Source organism: Theropithecus gelada, chromosome 13 (assembly GCF_003255815.1).
Source record: "Theropithecus gelada isolate Dixy chromosome 13, Tgel_1.0, whole genome shotgun sequence".
In the NCBI taxonomy this organism is placed as follows: Eukaryota; Metazoa; Chordata; class Mammalia; order Primates; family Cercopithecidae; genus Theropithecus; species Theropithecus gelada.
The window spans coordinates 29,530,419-29,545,557 of NC_037681.1; the positions used below are offsets into that span (position 1 = coordinate 29,530,419).

The 15,139-nt window shown below is 41.3% G+C and overlaps 1 pseudogene; it reads right to left on the bottom strand.

The window, feature by feature from the left end:
* Positions 1-2,017: 2,017 nt before the first annotated feature.
* On the bottom strand, positions 2,018-2,339 carry LOC112605200 (annotated as a pseudogene).
* Positions 2,340-15,139: the final 12,800 nt, after the last annotated feature.

Consider the following 15,139-nt stretch of genomic DNA (forward strand, 5'->3'; position numbering starts at 1 on the left):
GTGTGGGCCTGAAGTTCCAGCTGAGTATTGAGGCAGGAGAATTGCTTGAACCTGGGAGGCCAAGGTTGCAGTGATCTGAGATCACACCACTGCACTCCAGCCTGGGCAACAGAGTGAGACTCTGTCTCAAAAAAAAAAGAAAAAAAAAAAAAGTGGGAGAACTTGATAAAAGAAAGTGTTAAAACTCAGGCAGATTCAAAGATGGAGGCTTATGGAGGCTTGTGGAGTCAGAAACGTCAGCAAGTGAATGAGCGCCAGGCCCACTTAAAGCAACTCCCATGGTAAGGGAATTCTTGGAAGAGTCAAATAACATCTTAACAAAAAAGAACTACACAAATGCAGTTAAATTATTATTTTATTTATTTATTTATTTTGAGATGGAGTCTTGCTCTGTCACCCAGGCTGGAGTGCAGTGACGCGATTGCGGCTTACTGCAAGCTCCACCTCCCAGGTTCACGCCATTCTCTTGCCTCAGCCTCCTGAGTAGCGGGGACTACAGGCGCCCGCCACCAAGCCCGGCTAATTTTTTTTGTATTTTTAGTAGAGTTGGAGTTTCACCTTGTTAGCCAGGATTGGTTTCGATCTCCTGACCTCATGATCCACCCACCTTGGCCTCCCAAAGTGCTGGGATTACAGGGGTGAGCCACCACACCCAGCTGAATTCAGTTAAATTATAAAAGGACTTTTGGAAATTAAAACGAAAAAGGATTTTCAACTTTAGAAAATCCATCATCAAGCTACAAAGAAAGTATATGCTGCACCCTGGATCATGGTCTGGTTGACCAGGAAGACGTAAAGTCTACTCTAAATACAGAGCAGAGGCCAGGCATGGTGGCTCACGCCTATAATCCCAGCAGTTTTGGGGGCTGAAGCAGGTGGATGACTCAACCACCGGTTGAGTCTAACTAAGCCACTTCCACTCCCTGCACCTCCTGTTCTTCACCTGCAGAATGAGCACGCTGGATTCTAATACCCAACTGCTGCTCTCACACTCTAGAATTCTGAGACTCCCACTTGTCTTTGAGAGATACCACACTGCCAAGAAAATTGTTGCAACTATATGAAACACTGGCTTATCATGACCAGTGTCAGGGAGTCCCGATGTTCACCTGGCCCTGCTCTTCTGCAGTTACCAAGCTTTAAAAAGTTAACGAGTGAATGCATAGATACACTAGGAAGCAGACCTGTTCCATACTTCTCCAGATACCAGAATTAAGGTGAATGAGTGGAGGCTAGGCGTGGTGGCACACGCCTGTAATCTCAGCACTTTGAGAGGCCAAGGTGGTAGGATCGCTTGAGCCCAGGGGTTCAAGACCAGCCTGGGCAACACGGCAAAACCCCATCTCTACAAAAAATACAAAAATTAGCCAGGTGTGGTGATCCCTGTCTGTGGTCCTAGATACTCAGGAGGCTGAGGTGGGAGGATTGCTTGAGCCTGGGAGGTGGAGGTTGCAGCGAACAGAGATCATGCCACTGCTCCCTCTGGGATACAGAGGGAGACCCTGTCTAAAAAAAATAAAAGATGAATGAATGGAAATTATCGGGAAGCAGACTTCAACTCATCATGAGAAAATATACTTTGAACACTACTAAAAATATCACCAATTATGTACTGCATATTACTTTGGGCCTATTACTATGCTAATCACATTTATACATATTTATTCCTCATGACGAACCAATAAACAGATACTGTCCCTATTTTAATATATCAGGAAATGGAGACTCAGAGAGGTCAATTTACTTGCCCAAAATTATGTAGCTAATAAGAGGCAAAACTGGAATTCAACAGTGCTTACAAACTTTAAAAATCTTTGTTCTAGACCACTATGCTATATTGCCTCCATAAATTCACCCCAAAATATCCAGGATTGATTGGGATTCTTAAATCTGCTCATTGATGTTGTTCATTAGCAGTAGAAAATTTCAGCCACTACCCCTTTTTAAAAATGTTTTTAAAACAAGCTCTGGCAAGTTTTATTAAAGAAAAATGTTGCATAGTATACTTCTCACCAGTCTATTCTGGCATGCTTCTAATAATATGAGAATTACCTGGATCAATGAGAGCCAGTGTGTGTACTCTGTAGTATTTTCCACATGCTATACCCAATTCAATATTATTGTCACTGTAGTGATGGACACCAGTGCTGGCCAAGTTTTCATAGTATTCTATCTTGGATTTTCTCAAAGCTGGGCAGTTGTTAGAGAGGATGACCAATTTTGCTTTGCCTTGTCTGATCAACTTCAGAGTCTGCTTGTACCCCAGCATGTACTTTCTACTTTTCATAACTAGAGTTGATCAACTCCAGTGACTTTTTCATCTTCTTTGTGGCTACCATCTTCCTGCCTAGGTGTGGGATGGCCCCCCAACCAAGAGCAGCCACCAAGATAGTGGAAAGTGAGAAAGGCACCAATACCTCTTGAGATATTATCTTTTTCCATCCACTCTTTTCCTTCTTGACTCTGATTAAATTTAAGCTAGACTTTATCACTAGACTCTCTAACTTACTGTGTATCTTTTTGTCTCTCTTTACTGCATCCTAGATTTCTTCTGATTTAACTTCCAGGTCATCAATTCTTTCTTCAGCTGTGTTGAATTGGCTATTGAACCCATCCACTGAGTTTTAAATGTTGGCTATTGTGTGTTTAATCTCTAGAAGTACTATTTAGTTATTTTTGAAATCTAACAGTAGTTTCATCTTTTCAGAGATATCTTTAAGCTAATCTTTACTTTTTTAAACATAATAAATGTATTAGTTTCCTATTACTCCTATAACAAGTTACTACAAACTTAGTGGCTTAAAACAACACAAATTTATTATCTTAAAGTTCTGGAGGTCAGGATTTTGAAATCAGTTTCACTGGGCTAAAACCAGGGTATTGGAAGACCTTGCTTTCTTCTGGAGGGTCTAGGGGAGAATCCATTTCCTTTCCTTTTGTAGCTTCCTGAAGCCATGTACATGCCTAGGCTTGTGAGCCCTTCCCCCATTTTCAAAGTCAGAAGTTTAAGATTTTATCTCTTCTCTAACATTTGCTTACATCCTTACATTTTTTTCTCTCTGACACTGATCTTCTTGCCTCTCTCTTATAGAACCCCTGTGATTACATTGAGCCCATTTGGATAATCCAGAATAATCTCTCCAATATCAAAATCATCAATGTTATCATATCCACAAAGTTCCTTTTACCATATAAAGTAACATTTACACAGGTTCCAGAGACTAGCATGTGGACATCTTTGAGGAGCCATGATTCAACCCACCACAGTAAGCACAGTTATTTTATAGTCCATGTCCAATAATTTCAAGATCTAAAAGTATTCTCAGATTTGTTTTTATTGCCTGTTTTTCAGATGGTTCTCACACATGTTGTTTGCTTCATTATGTGCTGGGTTAAAAAAAAAAATGGTGCCCAATAATAATTTACCTAGCATTTTTAGTTGTTTTTATTAGGAATGTTTGGGCTGAAAAATAGCCCACTATAACCAGAAATTAAAATTCAAGTCTTCCAACAATAATGATTGATGTGTTGCCCACTGACAGTATGGCAATCACTGTCCTGATGGTGTAATACACCTTCTGTATAGGAAAAAGCCATGTAAGGGACTGCAGTAGGAAGTTCCCAAACCCAGGACAATTCAAGTAGCAATAATGAGAGCTGAAAGGTACATCATGTTTACTGGGGAAGAAACCTTTCAAATTAGATGTTTCAAAATGATAATGGGTCTGTGCAAATACCCTTATAATTATTACTAAGGAGTTTCATGCCCTTCACACATTCCTTTAGTCACTTATTATTCAGCAGGCATTTTGTCGAACACCAATTATGTATCTATCCATTACTCTGCAGAGAACTAAAAATACAAAGATGAATAGAAACAATCTCTGACCTTAAGGAGATCACCAATTACTTGGGAGAGCAGACACAGACACTGTTAGGATACCACGTAGTGGTTTGAGTGCAGTGATGAAGGAAAGCACAGAGGAGGAGGTGCCTCACCCAGACTAAGAGTTTAGGGGAGGCTTGGTGAAGACAGTGATGCCTGAGCTGGATCTTAAATCATGATAAAAGTTGTCCAGGTAAAGGCTAGGATGGCAGGAAGGGCTATCAGGCAGAGGGAACACCATCACCAAACACCCAGTGTATGGTGACAATACATACACATGTGGGTTGGGAGTCCAGTTACAAGGAAGCTGCAGCAAGTACTGCACTTCGATCTGGCCAAATGGAGCCCCTACCTGAGCCTCTAGGGGCTCCATGCTTTGCAGCGCCTTCCTCAAAGTTTTCTGTCCCCCCAGTGCCTGGGACTGATTGGGATATGCAGTGCTAACCAAGAAGAATGCCCCGAGCCTGGACCAGGGATAGTGTGGGCCCCGTCCTCATTTCTTCCCTGCAAATTGCTCTTCAATCTTCCAGCCTTCATATGAGGTTGACCAGATTCCCTGCGGAGCATCAAGACTCATATTGAAGGTGTTGTTCCCCAGGGCCCAAGTTCTAGGACAACAGCACAAAAAATAGACTGCTCCAGCTGGCCAGCTCAGTGTTTCACGGGATCCTGAGATGGGTGACCAGAACGGTGCTGTGCTGATGTGCTGACTTTGGTTGATTTGCACTTGCATTGGACACAGGACAAGTTCAGGGCTCTGAACTACTAAGCACATGGCAGGCCCTTGTGCTTGAACATCTGTATGCCCATGGGTTAGCTCATGCCTTTCTATGTGCCAACCGCATAGAGTCTGTTGGCCTCTGGTCTACAGCATCACAGATGGTAGGGGGTGGTGGTGTTCTTTACCTGTGCACCTGCTGTGGCTGGCAGCCAGGGCAGCCACTCCATCCTCTCTGCAGGTCTGTACCACATGCAGGGCAGTTCTCTAGGGAGAACAGTACCTCTCTTCTCCAAGGGCCTTTGAGGCCTTTGTTCCACATTGTCAGCAGCCCTTCTGATCAATGTCTTGTTTTGCCTCCATTTTCAGAATGATGTCCTCTCTTGCCTCTGATCATGTGGTGACATTTGTTTTTATAGGTTGGTCTTAAGCTATGCCATGTGGTAGGGAAGTGTGCCAGATGAGGAATGGACCTTCTTTGGGTGAACAGGACCACTCTTTGCCCTCGCCTAGCCTCCCCACTAGTGATGGTTTGTGAAAGGAAAGGGTGAGGTCAGCAATGAAAGAGACCACATTCTAGGAATGCGGTAATCATGGCATAAAGTAATCAAGAGAAGACATGGCTGCAAAATGTATTACATCGTAAAACCTTAGACAGTAAGTTTAAGATGACCAGAAAACATTTTCCTGCACATCTGGGTGAGACTTGCATTTGGCATCATCATAAACGAATTATGGCCTTGAGGGAGCCACTGGAAGCCAATATTTGCCAGGGCCATGATGGAGGATGCGGTGTCCTAGTAATGATGCACCTAGCATGAAACACATGACATCAGGGAACTCTAGAGGCAAGTTGATCTATAGTTTCAATATTAACAGGTCCAGAAAAGCCACAGCATTGAGAGCAATAACAGTGTTGCTACTTTTTCCTCATAATGAGAAACGTGAAACTACCCAGCCAAGGCACATCTGACAATAAAGAACTTGACGCGATAGCTTCTGGACCTAAGCGGGAAGAGGTGGTGGCCAGACGCTACAAAGACTCCTCACGTGCGCTAACTGCAGGATTCACAAAGACAAGCCTCTCTTTTCTACCAATGATTCTAAATCTTTGTTGATAAATCACTAAAAGTTATATGGCCCATGAAACTTGTAATATATCTTTAATCAACTTGTTTATAAGCAGGGCCCTGCAAAAATATGTTTGAGATCTAAATGGGTCCAGTTCAGATGAATGAAACTTTTTTTTTTTTTTTGAGACAGGCTCTCGCTCTGTTGCCCAGACTGGAGTGCAGTGGCACGATCATGACTCACTGCAGCCTTGACATCCTAAGCCCAAGCAATCCACCCACCTCAACCTCCCAAGTATCTGGGACTACAAGCATGAACTACTGCACCTGAATAGCTTTTTTAAATTTATTTTTTGTAGAGATGGGGTTTCACTATGATGCCCAGGCTGGTCTCAAATTCCTGGGCTCAAGCAATCCAACAGTGGCTGAGACAAAATACACAGAAGTTTACTGACCATGGCTGTGGCTATATTCTATTCCTCCTGACCAACAAGAGATTTCAGGTTAAGTGGATATCAACAATGAAATGCTAAGCATTGCATTATGCAATTTAGCTCCCTGGGATTTGTTAGCCAGCTAAGGGAATGAATGAACTTCTAATATGTAAGAACTAACCACGGTGACATGGCATCTATATTTCATTAAATATGTTGAGTAAAAACTCAGAACGAACTCAAACTAGGATATGGGAGAAAAACAAAAGTAATCTCAGCATTTTGTTAGAAAATACCCAGGAGTTCAAATGCTTTGTCCCTTATGATGTCAGGTGCACTTAGGAAGTTCCTTCCTCTGGATAACGATGCTTTTGGAAGGAGATCTATGCCTTTTCACCCCCTTTTTCTTCTTAACTATTAAGTTCTCTACAAGGGAATCTAATTTTAGTTCTATTTCTGGCTATGCTACAGTATATCCATGTTTAAAAGCCTTACTTATTTTAGGTAAAAATAACAATTCCACATTAAAGTAGACTTTGCAACTTTAGATATACTTAAAAGTCAGGCGCACATGGTTACTGTTAATACCAAAAGAATTAACTATCCATGTTAGAAAATTCTGCAGCCTTTATATCCTCTTACAATGGAGGTAGAGTATAAATTAATATAAATAAAACTGTGAACAATTTATCCAGAAGATTCACTTTTCAATTCACTGGCCTTAGATTTTAACTACAATGTCTGCATAGATGTTAACTGTGTTATCTAATCAACTAATCATGCTGGAAGAAGTGCTTTCTCAGTGACTTTTACTATCAGTATGGGACAGTAAGATGTATATCAAAGATGAACAAGAAACCAGGGCCCCTCTAAAGATTGTTTTATTTTAAGAAACAAAATAAAGCAAAACACATAATAACATTTGTCCAAGCACAGTGGCTCATGCCTGTAATCCCAGAACTTTAGGAGGCCAAGGGAGCACAGATCACTTGAGCGCAGGAGTTCAAGACCAGCCTGGGCAACATGGTGAAACCTTGTTCCTACAAAAATACAAAAATTAGCCAGACATGGTAGCATGCGCCTGTGGTCCCAGCTACTTGGGAGGCTGAGGTCGGGGAATCACTTGAGCCCAGGAGGCAGAGGTTCCAGTGAGCCGAGATTGCGCCACTGCATTCCAGCCTGGGTGACAGAGAGAGATCCTGTCTCAAGAAAACAAGTAAATAAATACAAACAACATAATAGCGTTAAAGTAAAATTTTAGTCAGCAGTCCTAACCTCACTATCCTCATACCGTAGGGATTTTCCCCGTTGTATATGTCTTCCATTCTTTGCCATGTATAAACATTTCCACGCGGTTGCCATCATACCATACTTATATGTTGGCAGTCTGCCTTCAAAATTTTATATCATAAAATACTTAACTCACACTCTTAAAAATGATAAAGTGATAAGCTGTCCTTTTTTTAAGACATTCTCTTTTGGCTGGATATTTTAGTTACATATAAGCTCAGGAAACAACTGTGATTAACTCTTGCTGACTGGTTTCATTAAGATCAAGAACTGCTGACTCACATCCAAAAGTGCATTCACCGTGATCAAATCCACGGGACAGAAGTCTGTTGATGTACTAATTAATAAGACACACAGTTCTTTTTTCAGCTGCTTCATCTTTGAGTACTTTTCCAAACATTCCTTTTGGAAACTCATGTGTCCTTTAACCTTTTTTCTCTGTGCTACTTAATAAGGTCTTGGTTACAATCTGATTCAAGTGAGCCATGCTCCACAATGGGGTTCTATAAACACAGTAATTTGATAGGTGATTAGTGGCTGGGCAACCCTGGCCACAGGCCCCAGGTCAGCCGGATGTCTATCTCCCTCTTGGGGCCCTGATGGGGCCAGCAATTCTAAACAGTTTTCTAACATGGTGACTGGACTATTTAGAATGTACTTTCATCTTTAGTGGGGATAGATACACTAAAATACTTGATATTCCGAAGCATACTCATAGGAATTGAGAAGTGGGAGGAATTAATACACTTGACCTTTTGCAAAATATAAAATTGAGATTGAAGACTATCTATAATAACTCATAGCAAGTGCTATTTAAATCCAGCATTCCATTCAAGCCCAGCTAATAAGCAGCCCTGTGATATAGGATATGTGATAGAAAACTTGTCTGGATTAATTTTAATCCCATTTCCACCACTATCTAAATGACCTTAGCACCTAATAACGTGGAACATTTATCAAGCCTCTAGTATGGGCCAGTCACTGAACAAAGTGCTTATTTATGAAACATATTTAATTCTCACAACCTACAAAGTAGAGATTATTATAATCCCCATTCCACCAAAAAATAAAAATAAAAAATAAAATTAAAAAAAATAAAAAGGAGGCCTAGAAAAATTATATACTTTGTCTACTAATGGCAAGGTCAAAAAATTTTAACTTTAAATTAAAATATAACATGTACAGAGAAAAATGTGCATACCTTCAGTGTACAGTTTGGTGAGTTGTCACAAAGTGAATACACTCATGTAATGTAACCCAGAAGGTGTGCTCACAGCCCTTTCCACAACTACCCATCACTCTTTTCCAAAGGTAACCATTATCCTGGCTTCTAACATCACGTTTTGGTTTCGCCAATTTTTAAGCTTTCATGCAAATGAGAATCATACAAAATGTGGCCTTTTGTGTCTGGCTTCTTCTACTTATGGAATTTATTCTTATGTGTGGTGTAAGGTAGTGACCAGGTTTCATCATATTTTATCCATCACCATTTGTTGAGAAGCCATCCTGTCTCCCACTGGTCGGCTATGGTGCTTTTGTCACTAATCAAGTGTGCCTGTATGTGTGGGTCTTCTGGACTTTCTGTTTTGTTCTGATCATCTATTTGCCTCTCCTGTGTCAATATCACCCTAAAGTCTTTCCAAAGGCTTAGTATCCAGTTGAGAAATCCTTTAGATTTTGTTCTTTTTCAAAAATTGCTTGGTTATTTGAGACCGTTTGCATTATCACGTAACTTTTAGAATCAACTCTGCCTTTTTGCAAAATACCTACTGGATTTTTATTGAGATTGCATTGCATTGGAATAGATCAGTTGGAAAACTGACATCTTGAGATAACTTAACTTTTAGTCCACAAACATCTCTCCATTTATTTAGGTCTTCTTTTATATTTTTATTATTTATTTACTTAGAGACAGAGTCTCACTCTGTTGCCCAGGCTGGAATGCAGTGGCAATATCTCAGCTCACTGCAACCTCTACCTCCCAGGTTCAAGAGATTCTCGTGCCTCAGCCTCCCGAGTAGCTAGGATTACAGGAGTTCACCACCACACCCAGCTGATTTTTGTATTTTCAGTAGAGACAGGGTCTCCCCATGTTGACCAGTCTGGTCTCGAATTCTCGACCTCAGGTGACCTGCCTGCTTTGGCCTCCCAAAGTGCTGGGATTACAGGCCTGAGCCACCGTGCAGGCTTTCTTTTATATTTTTAATAATGTTTTGTCATTTTCAGCATAGAATTCTTGAAGATGTTTGTTAGATTTATTTCTAACAAAATTATTTGTTTTGTTAGATAAGATGTGTAAGTTTTATCTTTTAATATAATTTATAATTATAATTTTATACAACTGATTTTTGTTAATTGGCTGTTTCCAACCATTTTGCTAAATTCACTTTTTTTTAGATGGAGTGTCACTCTGTTACCCAGGCTGGAGTGCAGTGGCGCAATCTCGGCTCACTGCAACCTCTGCCTCCTGGGTTCAAGCGATTCTCGTGTCTCAGCCTCCTGAGTAGCTGGGATTACAGGCGCCCACCACCAAACCTGGCTAATTTTTGTATTTTTAGTAGAGATAGGATTTCACCATGTTGCCCAGGCTGGTCTCGAACTCCTGACCTCAGGTGATCTACCTGCCTTACCCTCCCGAAGTTCTGGGATTACAGGTGTGAGCCACCACTCCCAGCCTAAATTCACTTATTAAATCTAATAGTTTATCTGTCTCCTTGTCTTATTCTGTTCTTAGAAGAAATATTTACAAAAATTCACCTTTATACACTTGCTGTGGATTTTTTAAATAAATACATTTTTATCAGATTTAGAAAATTCCCTTCTATTGTGAGTGCTAAGAATTGTTTTATTAATGCATGTTGCATTTTATCACATGCTGTTCCCACATTTATTGAGAAAATTGTATTTTTCTTCTTTATTCCATAAATGTGGTAAAGAATTACTCAATGATGCCAAGCACAGTGACTCACACCTGTAATCCCAGCACTTTGGGAGGCCGAGGTGGGTGGATCACGAGGTCAGAAGTTCAAGACCAGCCTGGCCAAGATGGTGAAACCCCATCTCTACTAAAAATACAAAAATTAGCTGGGCGCAGTGGTGCGCGCCTGTAATCCCAGCTACTAGAGAGGCTGAGGCAAGAGAATTGCTTAAACCCGGGCGACAGGTTGCAGTGAGCCGAGGTCGCACCACTGCACTACAGCCTGGGCAACAGAGTGAGACTCTGCCCCCCAAAAAATATATATATATATACAGAATTATTCAACGATAAGTCAACTTTGCTTTCCTGGAATAAATCCAATTTGGTTGTGATGTATTCTGTTTTTTACATAATTTTTTTTTTTTTTGGTTTGCTAATATTTTATTTAGGATCTTTGCATTTATCTGTTTGATTTAAATGGGTTTCTAATTTTCCTTTCTTGTAATGTTTTTATCAAATCTGGGAATCAGGTTTTTCTGGTGTCATAGAAATCTTGAGGAATCCTTCCTTTTTTCCGTTTTCTAAAAGAGTTATGTAAAATTGATTATATTTCTTTCACAAATGTTTAGTAGCATTCAATTAAGAAGCCATATGGATATGGAGTATTCTTTATGGGAAGGTTATTTTATTTTATTTTATTTTTTTGAGATGGAGTCTCACTCTGTCATCCAGACTGGAGTGCAGTGGCCCGAACTCGGCTCACTGCAACCTCTCCCTCCTGGGTTCAAGCGATCCTTCTGCCTCAGCCTCCTGAGTTGCTGGGACTACAGGCGCCACCCCACCATGCCTGGCTAATTTTTGTATTTTTAGTAGAGACAGGGTTTCACCATGTTGGCCAGGCTGGTTTCAAACTCCTGATCCCGTGATCCACCCGCCTCAGCCTCCCAAAGTGCTGGGATTATAGGCGTGAGTCACCGTGCCCGGCCATGGGAAGGTTTTTAAGTGCTGTATTTAATTATTCAGATTTTTTATTTATTCTTGTGTCCATTCTGGTAACTTTTGTTTTTCTAGGAATTTATACATTTCATCAAAACTTCCAAATTTACTGGCATAAAGTTGCTAATAATGTCCTCTTATTTAAAAAAAAAAATGCCTTTAAAATATTTCTAGCAAGCCTTGTTTTCACTCCAGATACTGTTATTTGTGCTACCTCTGTTCTTTTCTATCAGCTTATCAGGAATTTATCAATTAGTGTTTCCAAATAACTGATTTTGTTTTGTTCATCCTCTATTGTAAATTTGTTTTGTATTTAATGAAAATCTACTCATCTTTTTACTATTTATTTTCTTTTACTTTCTTTGGATTTAATTTGTAGTTCTTTTTCTAACTTCTTTTTTTTGAGATGAGGTCTTGCTCTTGTCACCCAGGCTGGAGTGCAATGACGCAATCTCAGCTCACTGCAACCTCCACCTCCAGGGTTCAAGCGATTCTCCTGCCTCAGCCTCCCGAGTAGCTGGAATTACAGGTGCCTGCCACCACATTCGGCTAATTTTTTTTTGAGATGGAGTTTCGTTCTTGTGGAGTGCAATGGCACGGTCTCGGCTCACTGCAATCTCCACCTCCCAGATTAAAGCAATTTTCGTGCCTCAGCCTCCCAAGTAGCTGGGATTACAGGCGCTCGCCACCACATCCAGCCTCTAACTTCTTAGATTATTTATTTTTAGCCTTTTTTCAATATATCTCCCTGTAAGCATAAGTTTGATTATACCTCACAAATTTATATTTTGAATATTTACATTTTAATTCAGTTCAAAACATGTTCTAATTTCTACCATCATTTTATCTTTGACTTGAGGTTTGTCTAGAAGTGTATTTTTATATTTCCAAACACATTGGGATTTTCTGGTTATCTTTTTGTTATTTCCTACCTTAACAATAAAATAATATCGTCTGTGTGATTTAAACTATTTGACATTTTAAAATACTTGTTTAATGACTCAGCGTCTGATTACATTTTATAGAAAGTCTGTATGCACTTGAACTCAGTGAGTATCTGCAGCTGTTAGGGTACAACATTCTAGGTCATCTAGATCAAGTTTGTTAAATATGTTTTTCAAATCACCTGTATTTGTTCTGATGTTCACCTATTCATTCTGACATTTACTAAAAGATTTGTTAAATTTTCCTACTCTAATTATGAATTTGTTGATTTCTCTTTATAGTCTGTCTACATTTGCTTCATTTAATTTGAAGCTATGTTATTAAGGAGCACACACATTTTAAAATTATTACATCTCCCTGCTGAATTGAATATTTGGTCATTATGATGCCCCTCTTTATCTCTAATAATGCTTCTGGACTTACCGTCTACTTTGTCTGATATTAGTACAATAGCCTGAGGTTGAACAAATTCTTTCAGTTCCTATTTGGCTGAGGGTTTTTGTCATAAACGGAAGCTGAATTTTGTCATGTACTTTTCCTGCATTTATTGAGATGATCATAGAGGTTTTTTTTCCTTTTGTCTGTGGATATGAATTATGTCCATTGATTTTTCCAGGCATGTTGTTCATTCATTCGTCTGGCCATTATCTGTGAGCAGTCATTGCCCCTGGGCACTGTGTTGGCTGTTGGAAGTGCAGCTCTTACTGTGGGGAAGGTCCCTGCCTTCATAGAGCTGAGTCTCAGTCTACCTCTTGGGCTATAAGGTGAGGTTGCCAGGGGTCACTGCCTCTGAGGTCTTTGGCTGGTCTTACTTCTGGTTTGAGGAGTGTGCTGCCCGCATGGACCTGAATCTTGCGGTTCTCTTGAACTTCCCTGGGAGAATGTGTTAAGCCCCAGGTACTCCCAATAATGAGGCAAATTAGGAGATCTTGGCTGGGGAACCTGAGAGCTAGCCTTGCAGCTACTACTGATAAGTTAAATTTTAACTCTGGGCTGTGATGTAATCCCTGAGGGACACAGCATCTTGTCCCTGGCTTGTCCTGGCTAGAGAGTGGAGCTTATAGCCCTGGTATTCACGACTTTCTTCCCCACCCAAGAGGGAAGGGGACTAGCACTCTTCAAAGATGTTAAAAATTAAAAACAATAATCCCACCATTCTTTCTCATTAAAAAAAGAGTCATATCAAATTAGAGAAATAATACTATTAGCCAGGCGTGATGGCACCAGCCTGTAGTCCCAGCTACTTGTGGGACTGAGGCAGGAGGATGGCTTGAGCACAGGAGTTCAAGGCTGCAGTGAGTTCTGATCACACTGCACTTTTCAGCCTAGGCGACAGAGTGAGAGCTTGTCTCAAAAAAGAAAATGAAAGAAAGAGAGGGGGAGAGAGAAAGAGAAAGAGGAAAGAGAAAGAAAGAAAGAAAGAGAGAGAGAGAGAGAGAGAGAGAGAGAGAGAAAGAGAGAAAGAAAGAAAGAAAGAAAGAAAGAAAGAAAGAAAGAAAGAAAGAAAGAAAGAAAGAAAAAGAAAGAAGGAAGGAAGGGAGAGAGACAGAAAGAAAGAAAGAAAAAGAAAGAAAGAAAGAAAGAAAAGGAAGGAAGGAAGGAAAAGAAAGAAAGAAAAAGAAAGAAAAGAATGAAAGGAAGGAAGGAAGGAAAGGGAAGGGAGGAAGGGAAGGGAAGAAGGAAAAGAAAAGAAAGAAAGAGAAAGAGAAAGAGGAAAGAAAGAGAAAGAGGAAAGAAAGAAAGACTAAGAGGGAAGGAAGGAAAGGTAGGAAGGAAGGAAAGAAGGAAAAGAAAAAAGAGAGAGAAAGAAAGAGAGAGAGAAAGAGAACAACATCAAAGAGATGTGTCGCACCAGTCCTGGAGCTGCTGACCATAACACCCACTCTTAGGCCTCTTTCCTTATAAGACAAAGGCACTGGTTAACCTTGAAACCCCCACCGTCTGTCACCCGTGTTGCTGCAACACCTTTATAGCTGGCTTCCTGCCCCTGGTCTTCCTTCCCGCTAATTCATTCTCTCCAAACTGAGCCAGGGGCTCATCCTGAACTAAAATCTAGCCATAAAACTCCTCCACTTCAAATTTCCCATTGACATCTCAGAACCTCCAGGATGAGCCTCAAACTCCAAGCACGATGAGCACCCGTCCTCCACAGCCTGGCTCCTGCCCCTGCCCCCGCCCCGCCAGCCTCCTCTTCCCCATATCCGCCTGGCCTTCTGCACCCTGCTACATGAGCCAATGTGCCAGGACCTCGTGCCCCTGCGTCTGCCCACACTGTCATGTGCCCACCACCTGCACCTTGGTAAGCTAGACTTCCCAGCAGTGACTCTGTGCAACTGCCACTCAAGTAGTCATTGAAACGAAACCCAGCCCTTCTTCCCACCTCAGGTCCAACAGGGTCACCTAACTACTGGATTCAGGTTCGGGTTGACCACATACTTACTGAGCACTAAGACCCTGGCTAGAACCCTCCACACACACCATGTGGATCGGTGATGTTCGGAGCTGCACGGTGCCAGAGCAGGGTCTCAGAACTAGAGCAGCTAAAGCAACCCAGGCTCCACTGGCTTCCTCCTGACCGGAAGCTTGGCTCCCGCTGTGGAGCCGCAGAAGTGCGTGGCTACCCAGCAGGCTGGGCTCCTGATGCGCCAGCACTCTTGGCAATTCTCTGTGACCCTGAAGTCCTCCTTTGTGAGAGCTGGAGGACCCCGTAAAGGGCACGTAGTCCAAACCCTGAACCATCTCCTTAAATCTCTCATTCCCACTCTGGTGTGTATGGAACTAATACTTGCAGAAAGCAGGCCCCTCGTGGGAGAATTCATACTCATGCTCCAAACCTTCAGCTATACATTGAAAACCAATGATCCAGAGTCCCGCAGCAGCAGG